Source organism: Caretta caretta, chromosome 3 (assembly GCF_965140235.1).
Source record: "Caretta caretta isolate rCarCar2 chromosome 3, rCarCar1.hap1, whole genome shotgun sequence".
NCBI classification, from domain to species: Eukaryota; Metazoa; Chordata; order Testudines; family Cheloniidae; genus Caretta; species Caretta caretta.
Genome location: NC_134208.1, coordinates 191,895,384 through 191,908,460, shown reverse-complemented (window position 1 = coordinate 191,908,460; position 13,077 = coordinate 191,895,384). Strand labels below are relative to the sequence as shown.

Genomic DNA, 13,077 nt, shown 5'->3' with positions numbered 1-13,077 from the left:
CTCTAGTCACAGCACCCATTGTTTCTCACCCACGCAGTTACCACGGTCAGAATTTTTCAAATGGCTCAGCACCCATAATAGGGACCATATTTTCAGAAAACCTCAAGTCCCATTCAGGCAACAAAACAACTGGCCAGATTTTCAAAAGAACCAGCATGTTGGGTGCTGAGCTGTTTTTAAAATCTGTCTTTATTTGAGTGCCTAAAAGGAAGCTGAGCTCTTTTGGAAATCTGGCCTATAACTGATATCTGACAGCTGTGGAAGCAATTTTTCATCACATGTGGTCAAGTCAGAAAGCTTCATACTTTTTGACCAGATTCCCCCAGGATTTACCCCTTAGCTCAGGGGTGGGCAAACTTTTTGGCTGAGGGCCACATCCAGGAATAGAAACTATGGCGGGCCATGAATGCTCACAATATGGGGACAGAGGTGCAGGAAGGGGTGCAAGTTCGGCTGGGGGTGCGGGCTCTGGGGTGACACTGGAGATGAGAGGTTTGAGGTGCAGGATGGTGCTCCGGGCTGGGATCGAGGGGGTTGGAAAGCAGGGGGGGGATCAGGGCTGAGGCAGCGGATTGGGGTGTTGGGAGAGGCTCAGGGGCGCAGGCTCTGAGCGATGCTTACCTCAAGCAGCTCCCAGAAGCAGTGGCATGTGCCTTCAGCTCTTAGGTGGAGGCGCAGCCAGGTGGCTCTGCACCCTACCCCATCCACAGGCACCACCCCAGCAGCTCCCATTGGAGAACCAGAGGGGGCCATTTGAGCTTGCAGGTGCCAGAGCAGGGCCATGCCGCAGCTTCCGGGAGCCACATGCAGCGGCCACAGACCCTGCACCACGGCAAGAGCGCTGGAGCGGGGCCATGCCGTGGCTTCCAGGAGCTGCGTGGTGCAGTCGCCAACCCTGCGCCCTGGCTGGAGCACCAGGGCAGGGCCAAGCTGCGTAGTGTGGCCCCTGACCCAGTGCCCCAGCTGGAGCGGGGCAAGCCCCATACCCTGCTCCCTAGTGGGAGCTCGTGGGCTGGCTTAAAACAGCTCGCAGACTGGATTTGGCCCGCAGGCTGTAGTTTGCTCACCCCTGCCTTAGCTGGTCCCCCAAATTCTCTAGCTGTCAGTCACTCAATAAATTAACTGATACAATCTTTAAAAATACAGCCAGTTCCCATGGCCGGATTAAGGCAGAGGATTTTGGGGCTGCAGCCCAGAGCCCCAGCTCAAGGGGGACCCTGCAAAAATAAATCACGGGCAGCGATCTCTGGGGCACTCAGGCTGCCTGGCCTGGCCCCGCGCTGCTCCCAGAAGTGACTGGCTGCTGGCATGTCCCTGATGTCTCTGCAGTCCCCGGTGGGGGGGAGGCAGCTCCGCGCGCTGCCCCCACCCCCAGCACCATCCCCGCAGCTGCAGGGGCGGCGCTAGCGAGTGCAAGCAGTGCACGGAGACACACTGTCCCCCTCCCTGCAGGGGCACGCAGAGATGTCCAGCAACCAGTTGCTTCCAGGAGCGGCGTGGGGCCAGGGCAGGCAGACAGCCTGCCTGAGCCCGGCTGCGCCGCTGGCGAGGAGCTACCTGTGGTAAGCGCCTCCCAGCCAGAGCCTGCACCTCGCAACCTCTCCTGAACCCCAATTCCCTGCCCAAGCCTGGATCCCCCTCCTGCACCCAAACTCCCTCCCAGACCCCGCACCCCCTCCTGTACCCCAATCCCCTGCCCCCTCCTGCACCAAACTCCTTCCCAGGAAAAAGACTTGTATACAGGGGCCCCACAAAATCTAATAGCCCCATGCCTACAGGAGAGTTAATCCGGCCCTGCCAGTTCCCAGCACATCCCATGTTCTCCTGCCACTTAGGTGTCTTCTCCATGTACTCCTCTCAACATATGGAGCACAAAAATGTCACTGACTTCATTGTAGAGTTGGATGACACTAAGGGTATGTCTACACTACGGAATAAAGTCGAATTTATAGAAGTCAAGTTTTTTAGAAATTGGTTTTATATATTCGAGTGTGTGTGTCCCCACAGAAAATGCTCTAAGTGCATTAAGTGCATTAACTCGGTGGAGTGCTTCCACAGTACCGAGGCTAGGGTCGACTTCCGGAGCGTTGCACTGTGGGTAGCTATCCCACAGTTCCCGCAGTCTCCGCTACCCATTGGAATTCTGGGTTGAGATCCCAATGCCTGATGGGGCTAAAACATTATCGCGGGTGGTTCTGGGTACATATCGTCAGGCCCCCCTTCCCTCCCTCCCTCCGTGAAAGCAAGGGCAGACAATCGTTTCACGCCTTTTTTCCTGAGTTACCTGTGCAGATGCCATATCACAGCAAGCATGGAGCCCGCTCAGGTAACCGTCACCGTATGTCTCCTGGGTGCTGGCAGACGCAGTACGGCATTGCTACACAGTAGCAGCAACCCATTGCCTTCTGGCAGCAGACGGTGCAATACGACTGGTAGCCGTCATCGTCGTGTCCGAGGTGCTCCTGGCCACGTCGGCTGGGAGCACCTGGGCAGACATGGGCGCAGGGACTAAATTTGGAGTGACCTGACCAGGTCATTCTCTTTAGTCCTGCAGTCAGTTCTATTGAACCGTCTTATGGTGAGCAGGCAGGCGATACGGATTGCTAGCAGTCGTACTGTACCATCTTCTGCCGGAAAGGCAAGAGATGAGGATGGCTAGCAGTCGTACTGTACCATCTTCTGCCGAGCAGCCATGAGATGTGGATGGCATGCAGTCCTTCTGCACCGTCTGCTGCCAGCCAAAGATGTAAAAGATGGATGGAATGGATCAAAACAAGAAATAGAGCAGATTTGTTTTGTACTCATTTGCTTCCCCCCCTCCCCGTCTAGGGGACCCATTCCTCTAGGTCACATTGCAGTCACTCACAGAGAAGGTGCAGCGAGGTAAATCTAGCCATGTATCAATCACAGGCCAGACTAACCTCCTTGTTCCAATAAGAACAATAACTTAGGTGCACCATTTCTTATTGGAACCCTCTGTGAAGTCCTGCCTGAAATACTCCTTGATGTAAAGCCACCCCCTTTGTTGATTTTAGCTCCCTGACGCCAACCCTGTAAGCCGTGTCATCAGTCGCCCCTCCCTCCATCAGAGCAACGGCAGACAATCGTTCCGCGCCTTTTTTCTGTGCGGACGCCATACCAAGGCAAGCATGGAGGCCGCTCAGCTCACTTTGGCAATTAGGAGCACATTAAACACCACACGCATTATCTAGCAGTATATGCAGCACCAGAACCTGGCAAAGCGATACCGGGCGAGGAGGCGACGTCAGCACGGTCATGTGAGTGATCAGGACATGGACACAGATTTCTCTGAAAGCATGGGCCCTGCCAATGCATGCATCATGGTGCTAATGGGGCAGGTTCATGTGACGGAACGCCGATTCTGGGCTCGGGAAACAAGCACAGACTGGTGGGACCGCATAGTGTTGCAGGTCTGGGACGATTCCCAGTGGCCGTGAAACTTTCGCATGCGTAAGGGCACTTTCATGGAACTTTGTTACTTGCTTTCCCCTGCCCTGAAGCGCATGAATACCAAGATGAGAGCAGCCCTGACAGTTGAGAAGTGAGTGGCGATAGCCCTGTGGAAGCTTGCAACGCCAGACAGCTACCGGTCAGTTGGGAATCAATTTGGAGTGGGCAAATCTACTGTTGGGGCTGCTGTGATGCAAGTAGCCCACGCAATCAAAGATCTGCTGATATCAAGGGTAGTGACCCTGGGAAATGTGCAGGTCATAGTGGATGGCTTTGCTGCAATGGGATTCCCTAACTGTGGTGGGGCCATAGACGGAACCCATATCCCTATCTTGGCACCGGAGCACCAAGCCGCCGAGTACATAAACCGCAAAGAGTACTTTTCAATAGTGCTGCAAGCTCTGGTGGATCACAAGGGACGTTTCACCAACATCAACGTGGGATGGCCGTGAAAGATACATGATGCTCGCATCTTCAGGAACTCTGGTCTGTTTCAAAAGCTGCAGGAAGGGACTTTATTCCCAGACCAGAAAATAACTGTTGGGGATGTTGAAATGCCTATATGTATCCTTGGGGACCCAGCCTACCCCTTAATGCCATGGCTCATGAAGCCGTACACAGGCAGCTTGGACAGTAGTCAGGAGCTATTCACCTACAGGCTGAGCAAGTGCAGAATGGTGGTAGAATGTGCATTTGGACGTTTAAAGGCGCGTTGGCGCAGTTTACTGACTCGCTTAGACCTCAGCGAAACCAATATTCCCACTGGTATTACTGCTTGCTGTGTGCTCCACAATATCTGTGAGAGTAAGGGGGAGACATTTATGGTGGGGTGGGAGGTTGAGGCAAATCGCCTGGCTGCTGGTTACGTGCAGCCAGACATCAGGGCGGTTAGAAGAGCATAGGAGGGCGCGGTACGCATCAGAGAAGCTTTGAAAACCAGTTTCATGACTGGCCAGGCTACGGTGTGAAAGTTCTGTTTGTTTCTCCTTGATGAAACCCCCCACCTTTGGTTCACCCTACTTCCCTGTAAGCTAGCCACCCTCCCCTCCTCCCTTCGCTCACCGCTTGCAGAGGCAATAAAGTAATTGTTGCTTCACATTCATGCATTCTTTATTCATTCATCACACAAATAGGGGGATGACTACCAAGGTAAGCCAGGAGGGGTGGTGGAGGAGGGAAGGAAAATGCCACACAGCACTTTAAAAGTTTACAACTTTAAAATTTATTGAATGCCAGCCTTCTTTTTTTTGGGCAATCCTCTGTGGCGGTGTGGCTGGTTGGCCGGTGGCCCCCGCCACCGCGTTCTTGGGCGTCTGGGTGTGGAGGCTATGGAACTTGGGGAGGAGGGCGGTTGGTTACACAAGGGCTGTAGTGGCAGTCTGTGCTCCAGCTGCCTTTGCTGCAGCTCAACCATACACTGGAGCATACTGGTTTGGTCCTCCAGCAGCCTCAGCATTGAATCCTGCCTCCTCTCATCACGCTGCCGCCACATTTGAGCTTCAGCCCTGTCTTCAGCCCGCCACTTACTCTCTTCAGCCCGCCACCTCTCCTCCCGGTCATTTTGTGCTTTCCTGCACTCTGAGATTATTTGCCTCCATGCATTCGTCTGTGCTCTGTCAGTGCGGGAAGACAGCATGAACTCGGAGAACATTTCATCGCGAGTGCGTTTTTTTTTCTTTCTAAGCTTCACTAGCCTCTGGGAAGGAGAAGATCATGTGATCATTGAAACACATGCAGCTGGTGGAGAAAAAAAAAGGGACACCGGTATTTAAAAAGACACATTTTATAAAACAGTGGCTACACTCTTTCAGGGTAAACCTTGCTGTTAACATTACATACATAGCACATGTGCTTTCGTTACAAGGTCACATTTTGCCTCCCCCTACCGCGTGGCTACCCCCTCAACCCTCCCCCCTCCCTGTGGCTAACAGCGGGGAACATTTCTGTTCAGCCACAGGTAAACAGTCCAGCAGGAACGGGCACCTCTGAGTGTCCCCTGAAGAAAAGCACTCTATTTCAACCAGGTGACCATGAATTATATCTCACTCTCCTGAGGATAACACAGAGAGATAAAGAACGGATGTTGTTTGAACGCCAGCAAACATACACTGCAATGCTTTGTTGTACAATGATTCCCGAGGACGTGTTACTGGCCTGGAGTGGTAAAGTGTCCTACCATGAAGGACGCAATAAGGCTGCCCTCCCCAGAAACCTTTTGCAAAGGCTTTGGGAGTACATCCAGAAGAGCCGCGAATGCCAGGGCAAAGTAATCCTTTCACATGCTTGCTTTTAAACCATGTATAGTATTTTAAAAGGTACACTCACCGGAGGTCCCTTCTCCGCCAACCGGGTCCAGGAGGCAGCCTTGGGTGGGTTCAGGGGGTACTGGCTCCAGGTCCAGGGTGAGAAACAGTTCCTGGCTGTCGGGAAAAGTGGTTTCTCCGCTTGCTTGCTGTGAGCTATCTACAATCTCATCATCATCATCATCTTCTTCATCCCCAAAACCTGCTTCTGTGTTGCCTCCATCTCCTTTGAAGGAGTCAAACAACACGGCTGGGGTAGTGGTGGCTGAACCCCCTAAAATGGCATGCAGCTCATCATAGAAGCAGCATGTTTGGGGCTCTGACCCGGAGCGGCCGTTCGCCCCTCTGGTTTTCTGGTAGGCTTGCCTCAGCTCCTTAAGTTTCACGCGGCACTGCTTCGAGTCCCTGTTATGGCCTCTGTCCTTCATGCCCTGGGAGATTTTGACAAAGGTTTTGGCATTTCGAAAACTGGAACGGAGTTCTGATAGCACGGATTCCTCTCCCCATACAGCGATCAGATCCCGTACCTCCCGTTCGGTCCATGCTGGAGCTCTTTTGCGATTCTGGGACTCCATCATGGTCACCTCTGCTGATGAGCTCTGCATGGTCACCTGCAGCTTGCCACGCTGGCCAAACAGGAAATGAGATTCAAAAGTTCGCGGTTCTTTTCCTGTCTACCTGGCCAGTGCATCTGAGTTGAGAGTGCTGTCCAGAGTGGTCATAATGGAGCACTCTGGGATAGCTCCCGGAGGCCAATACCGTCGAATTGTGTCCACAGTACCCCAAATTCGAGCCGGCAAGCCGATTTAAGCACTAATCCACTTGTCAGGGGGTGGAGTAAGGAAATCGATTTTAAGAGCCCTTTAAGTCGAAATAAAGGGCTTCATAGTGTGGACGGGTGCAGGTTTACATCGATTTAACGCTGCTAAATCCGACCTGAAGTCCTAGTGTAGACCAGAGCTAAGATTACAAGACAAGGGATCCCTTTGTCAGTAACTTTAGCACTCAGTCTATCTATGAAGAAGTTTATAAAACATAAGCTGTCAGTCGTCACATGATGTAAAGCCAAATTCTACTCTCAAACGTGCATAAATCAGGGGTGGGCAAACTTTTTGGCCCGAGGGCCACATGGGGGTTGCAAAACTGTATGGAGGGCTGGGTGGGGAGGGCTGTGCCTCCCCAAACAGCCTGGCCCCTTGTCTCCTATCTGCCCCTCCTACTTCCCGCCCCCTGACTGCCCCCCTCAAAACCGCTGACCCATCCAACCCCCCCGGATCCTTGTCCCCTGACCTCCCCCTCCCAAGACCCCCTGCCCCTAACCACCCCCCCAGGGACCCCACCCCCATCCAACCTCCCTGCTCCCTGTCCCGACCCCTATCCACACCCCCATCCCTAACTTCCCCCCAGGACCCCACCCCCTATCCAACCCCCCACCGTTCCCCGTCCCCGACTGCCCCCCCCCGAACCTCCGCCCCATCCAACCGCCCCCTGTCCCCTGACTGCCTCCCGGGACCCACTGCCCCTTATCCAACCCCCCCCAACCCCCTTACCATGCCACTCAGAGCAGCATGTTTGGCAGCCACCCACCCGGCCGGAGCCAGCCATGCCGCCGCACTGCCCCACAGGAGCGCGCAGCCCCGCCACCCAGAGTGCTGCACACGTGGCAGCGTGGCTGCAGGGGAGGGGGACAGCAGGGGAGGGGCCGGGGGCTAGCCTCCCCAGCCAGGAGCTCAGGGTCCAGGCAGGATGGTCCCGCGAGCCGGATGTGGCCCGTGGGCTGTAGTTTGCCCACCTCTGGCTTAGATGGTGCTTCGTGAGCTCAGTATTAGTGGCACACATCCTAAATTCAACGTTAGTCCTAAGGATCCACACATATCCTCCAGTGATTCTGCTGTCCCTGACTCCGAAGGCATAAGTGAGACAGGTATTGAGACATTCAAAAGCAATAAGGAAGTGACAAAGTACAGGATTTAGAAACATCCCTCTGTTTAGATTTATTTTTCCCATTAGCCATCCCAAGGATAAGGAGGGTTAGTTCTGCACAATCTCATAACTGACAGGCATAGCACCGGTATTAAAAGATGTTCCTGATCGTCTCAGTTTTATTTTAAAATAATTTGAGTGCAACATTTCTGTAATGAAAGCGTGAGTTTATTTCAGGGAGACTTTTAATTAAATTACAGCTATCCTGATATGAACAAATTAAAAATAAAGCTCTCAGGGGAGCAGGTTTTGCATTGAAAACTACTCAGGTCAGTTAAGCTATCTGAACATTCAAAAGATAAGGTGCACAGGAAATATATCAGAAAACAAAGATAGGTGAGTTTTGACTGAAGACCACTCAAAAAACCCATTTACCTTTTGATCTGCTTGTGGAAAATGTCCCAGTTTGTTCCCAAGGATGTTTGCAAACACGTAAAAATATAATTGAGTTCTCTCTCAGTTCATAATAAACATGGAAGAAAATTGTAAAATAATGGTCCAGCAGCAGTATGCTCTGCACTGAGCAGGAGAAATCGCTTCAGTCTCAGAAGCCACTTCTTTTCTCCCTAGTCGAAGTGATGAGCGAGGAAGGGGAAGGAGTCTTGTCTTACTCAATGGGAGAATAGGCTGACAGGATCCAGCGATGGTCCTGACTAATTCTGCTCAGCCAGAAGAATGATGGACTAATATCAGACTGCACCAAGAAGCAAAGATAGTTCCTGCCTCTCTCTCAGGACTTCCAGGGCAGCAAAGCAAGTTATACTTACACAGGGATGCCAACACTCAGAACCAAATGGCAGTGCACAGTTCCTGTCATGTTTGGGTTGCCCATGATTGAAGGAATTGGATGTGTAAACCAAATATTACCTCTCTTCGCTTTGCTGACTCTCTGCCATGTATCACAGCAACTGGCCATCAGCACCCTCTTTCATTGGATGGAGGGTTCAGCACAGACGAACATAAGGTGATTATTCTCCATGCAACAACTAAGCATGCTCACTCCAGCCAGGGTGGAGAAATATTTTGTTTTGTTTTAAAATTAAGCTGTTTCAATGATCTAAAATATCATTATTTATTGTTGTTAAAAAAATAAAAGGGTATATAAAGGCTTAAATAAGTGAATTCTTGAGGTTTTAGGACCGGTTACATGTTGGATTTATCACCCCTGACAACAATAACCTTTTAAGAAGACAAAAGATTCTTTAAAGAATTTGATTGCTTTATTTTAGTTCTTTACTCTCCCTTTCAGTGTCCAGTGCTGCCCTCATTACTCAGACAAAACAGTTACTGAACTCAAGGTCAGGTCCTCAAATACGGATTTTTTAAAACCCTCTCCCCTTTGCCATCTTAAAACATTATCATATCATTTTAATTCGGACAACAGAGCCAGTATTTTTAACAATATTTCTTTCAAACTTTTTTCCCACCTTTTTCCCCCTTTTTTGTAAGTATCCTTGGAATACCTTATTGCTATAGATTACTGCTTATTGCTTTTCTTTGTATTAACCCTACTCATTTAGTTTCAGTATCCTTTTATCTGCTTAGGAGTCTTCTAGACATTTTCAGGAAGGAGTTTCTTTTGCAGGATTGAGCCCAGATTCTGGCCCTTGTTGACAGTTTCATCCAAGACACCAGCATTTGACTGGTCATGGAGACTGTAATACACCCTCATTTCTAGAGTTATTCCCTTCAGGTCACAGGTAAGGCACACTAGTGGGGCTGTGTTTTAGAATACAAAATGTTGCTCCTAGATTTGTGGTTAAACTAAAATAATGAAGTGCTGGTAGTGTCTCCCTAAAGTATCACATATACTGTGAAAGCAGCATTCATATTTGCTTTCGGTTTTGGCAGCTAATATGACTGCAGTGACTTTACAGATTTTAGTAGTACTGAACATAGGAGTTATTTAAAACTAGAGATATTGCTGCTAGGAAGGAAAATGGACACAGTATCACTTATGGCACTACTCACCCTACATATGCCAATAATCAAGTGATGAGTAGGAGCAGCGCTTGTGGGGAATTCTGAAGGCAGTTCTGTCCCCTATTCCTCCTAGTGGGTGTCACCTTCATGATAAGGCACATACAAAGATCAAGCCAGGATTGGCAAGAGGAAAGCCGCCATCAAAAGCATTCTCATTCTTTAACACACTGTTATATGGGAATCTGAAAAAACACTGTGGATTCTTCTCACCAACATTGCTACTCCTGCTACAAAGAGCGGTCATAGTGTATTCTCTGTCATTAAGACTAATTGTACAGCACAGCTGGAGTGGTTATTCACAGCACCCTCACATCCAGAAGTCTCTATGCTTACGACTAAACTATTCAGCTGCTGATTGTCCCATCTCCCCTCCACAGTAGTGTAAGGATACCAGAGATCTATGCAAACTCCTAGAATAAACACAACTGTCTCAGTTGCGGGCTTGGTAAACAATTTTTTGGCAGGATGGTAGCCACAGAAAGAACTACACACACAAAAGGCAGGAAGAGAAAAAATCTCTCAATTGGTATAGAAAGAAAGATGTATCTGAAAATGATCTATGAACATCCAAAATATTATAATAAGAAGAATACTTTGCATGTGTTTCTCATCCAAGAATTCTAGTCACAACTGCATTATTTAGATTTTTTTTATCTTATATGTTTGGAAAAGATACAGATGAAATGTGTTTAATTTTAAAAAAAAATTCATGCAGGTTATACTTTAATTTCTCTTTTGCTCAAAAATTATCAGAACACAGTTCATTCTCTGATAACATTAAGCCTGGGTTAGTCTGCAGGTAGATCGACCCAATAGAAATATTTTTAAACAAAGGTTGGTTAGATACATAATTTAAACACAAGTGATTACAGCTACCTTTCATAAAGTTACTAATTTTTAAAATAACCACGCATATTTATACAGGACCACACAGACACACACTCCACACGCGTTCACACCACAGACACATGAATGCACGTGTGGCCAGCACAGCTACGTTCACACACCCACACAGATGCACGCTCACACCCAGCTACATACACGCGCACACACCTGCGCACGTACCCAGCCATGCGGACACCCAATCCACGCCCGGACTTCAACACACGGCGCGCGTCCACACGAACACGACCTTGAAGCGCTTACGCTGACCCGGCTCTGTGCCTCCCTCCTCTACCGTGTCCTGGGCTTTTTCCTGCGGCCGTCGGAGAGTCCCAGCTTGTGCGCGGGCTGAACCTCCGCCGCCGGCTACTGAGCTGGGGGCGCGGCCCCTGCTAACCACACGAGAGCCGGGGACGGGACTCCGATCCCCCGGCAGCCGGCGCGCGGAGCAGGGACCGGCTCTGCACGCGCCCTCCTACCCACCAGGGCGCAGCGTTTGCGGCGTGCGCGGGAGCGGAGCGGAGCTGGCGGGTTCCTCCTGCGCGCCTCTCCCTCCAGCCTCCTGTGGGGAACAGAGGTTGCTGCTGCCTCAGGCTGTGGCGAGGTCTGCGGGGAACTTCCCTGTATCCCTCACAGAGCCACACCCAGCAAAACCCTCCACCCCCTGACTGAAAATGATACCCCTCCAGTTGGGGGGATTCTCCTCCCTTCTGTTCAGGGCACAGTGCTGTACATAGTGGGTAAAACAGCATACAAAAGTGGATTCAAACGTGTATTTATTTGACTGTGTTTTTATTGACAGTCCAAATAATACACCAACCTCTGCTTTTCTTTAAAGTAAATCAAAGGCAAAAAACAATGTTAATACAATCTTAGCCTTGAGATTTTGCAAACACAAAGTCAGGAAATTCAGTTATGATTCCTGCCCTCCTTCAGTACCCCATAACTCACCTATAATGCACAGATGTAATAACTTACATAATTAGCATCATGTACAAACAAATTTTACAAAATACTAAATATTTGCAAGGAGGAGCTCCAGTGCATGTGAGAAACATTATTTTGCATGTTCTTTCTTGTATTTGATGAAATATAAACTTCATTGTTGCATTAACTTATTGTTACAGTTATTTTATTTTGGCAATTGTAGTTTAGTTTCAGTTATCACAGTATACAAGTAAATGTGCTGAAATACACGGAAGTAAAGAGAATGAAAATGTAGTACCGAAACCTCATTACAGCTCTGTTATTATTTGAGAACTGGGGTATGTGTGGGGGAAACTTAAGTTTGTTACACAAATTACAGAAGATTTGATCCTACATTTCTTATGTACTAGAAACACCTGTTAAGTTCAGATGGGTGCTTAAGGATGCAGAATTAGGCACAACATGCGTTGATTAGAGAAAAGCCAGTTAGTGTGTAAAATGCCACTCTAATTTATTGAAATGTAAATTACAGTATTACAAGTCATAACTGCTTCATCCATGGTACTTTAAATTAAGAATTCCTGTGTTAGGCAAAAAAGTGATTGTGAAGAAATCCGTTCTAAAGTGGAACCGCATGGGTGGAGGATCCACTCAAGTGCAGGAGTCTGCCCATATGAATCCCATTGCAGGATGGGGCCTCAAATGGAAACATCTAGAAATGTTGCTGCCTTTTGTGTAAGTTTAATGAAAAAGATACATGCCATCAATTTTTCTTTTAGTTTATATGAAAATCACTCTCACACACCATGTAAACTATTTGAGAATAGAACGGTTTGTATTCTAAGAATACTTAACTGATGTGGATTGAATAACAGCGATTGTCAACAAATTATTTTAAATAAAGAAAAATCATTATTTTAAATGACAAGGCTGATAGTTTTTAGATGCAGCAAAATTAAAAATTATTTTGATAGCTAAAAATAAAGTACAATTAAATAAGGAAAAGGGTAAAAGAAATATAAATCTTACTTGAACAAGCAATCATGTTTCTAGGTTTCACCTGCCAGTTCCAGCAGGGAATAACAGTTAATGATACTATCACTCACACAGGCTGTTGCTATTGTCTTTTTGTGGGTTTTTTTGTTTAGTTTGTGGTAAACGGTTACATTTTGTAATCAAAGAAATACAGTCATTATATGGGACACATGCCAAGCAACTAGAAAGCATCTTGATGGCACTTTCATTTCACATGGCATTTTAATCTGCAACAATTACCTATTTTACCATGCTAGTGTTAAACTAACACTGTTACTGCTCCGTTTATGATTGATAGTGACTGCAAAAGGCAGTGAAGTTGGTGTAGGCTATGAGCCTCCTGAATGTTTTACTTTTGGTGTATATTCATTGATATTGGCAATACTTGGGGTCTAATCCTGTACTTCTTACCCAGGCAAAACTCCCATACATCTGTCCTTTTTTTCATTAACAGATTGATGGAAGATTTGTGCTTTTTATTTATGCCACCCTT

General features: G+C 48.4%; 1 protein-coding gene across 1 annotated transcript in view; it reads right to left on the bottom strand.

Moving 5' to 3' along the window:
• LOC125633464 (uncharacterized) overlaps nt 1–11,214 on the bottom strand; it is a 92,392-nt gene extending 81,178 nt beyond the window's left edge. Inside the window, exon 1 of the mRNA XM_048842766.2 lies at nt 10,806–11,214. The gene's annotated coding sequence lies outside the window, so the exon portion shown is untranslated. The remainder of the gene's footprint in view (nt 1–10,805) is intronic.
• Between the last annotated feature and the right edge of the window lie 1,863 nt (nt 11,215–13,077).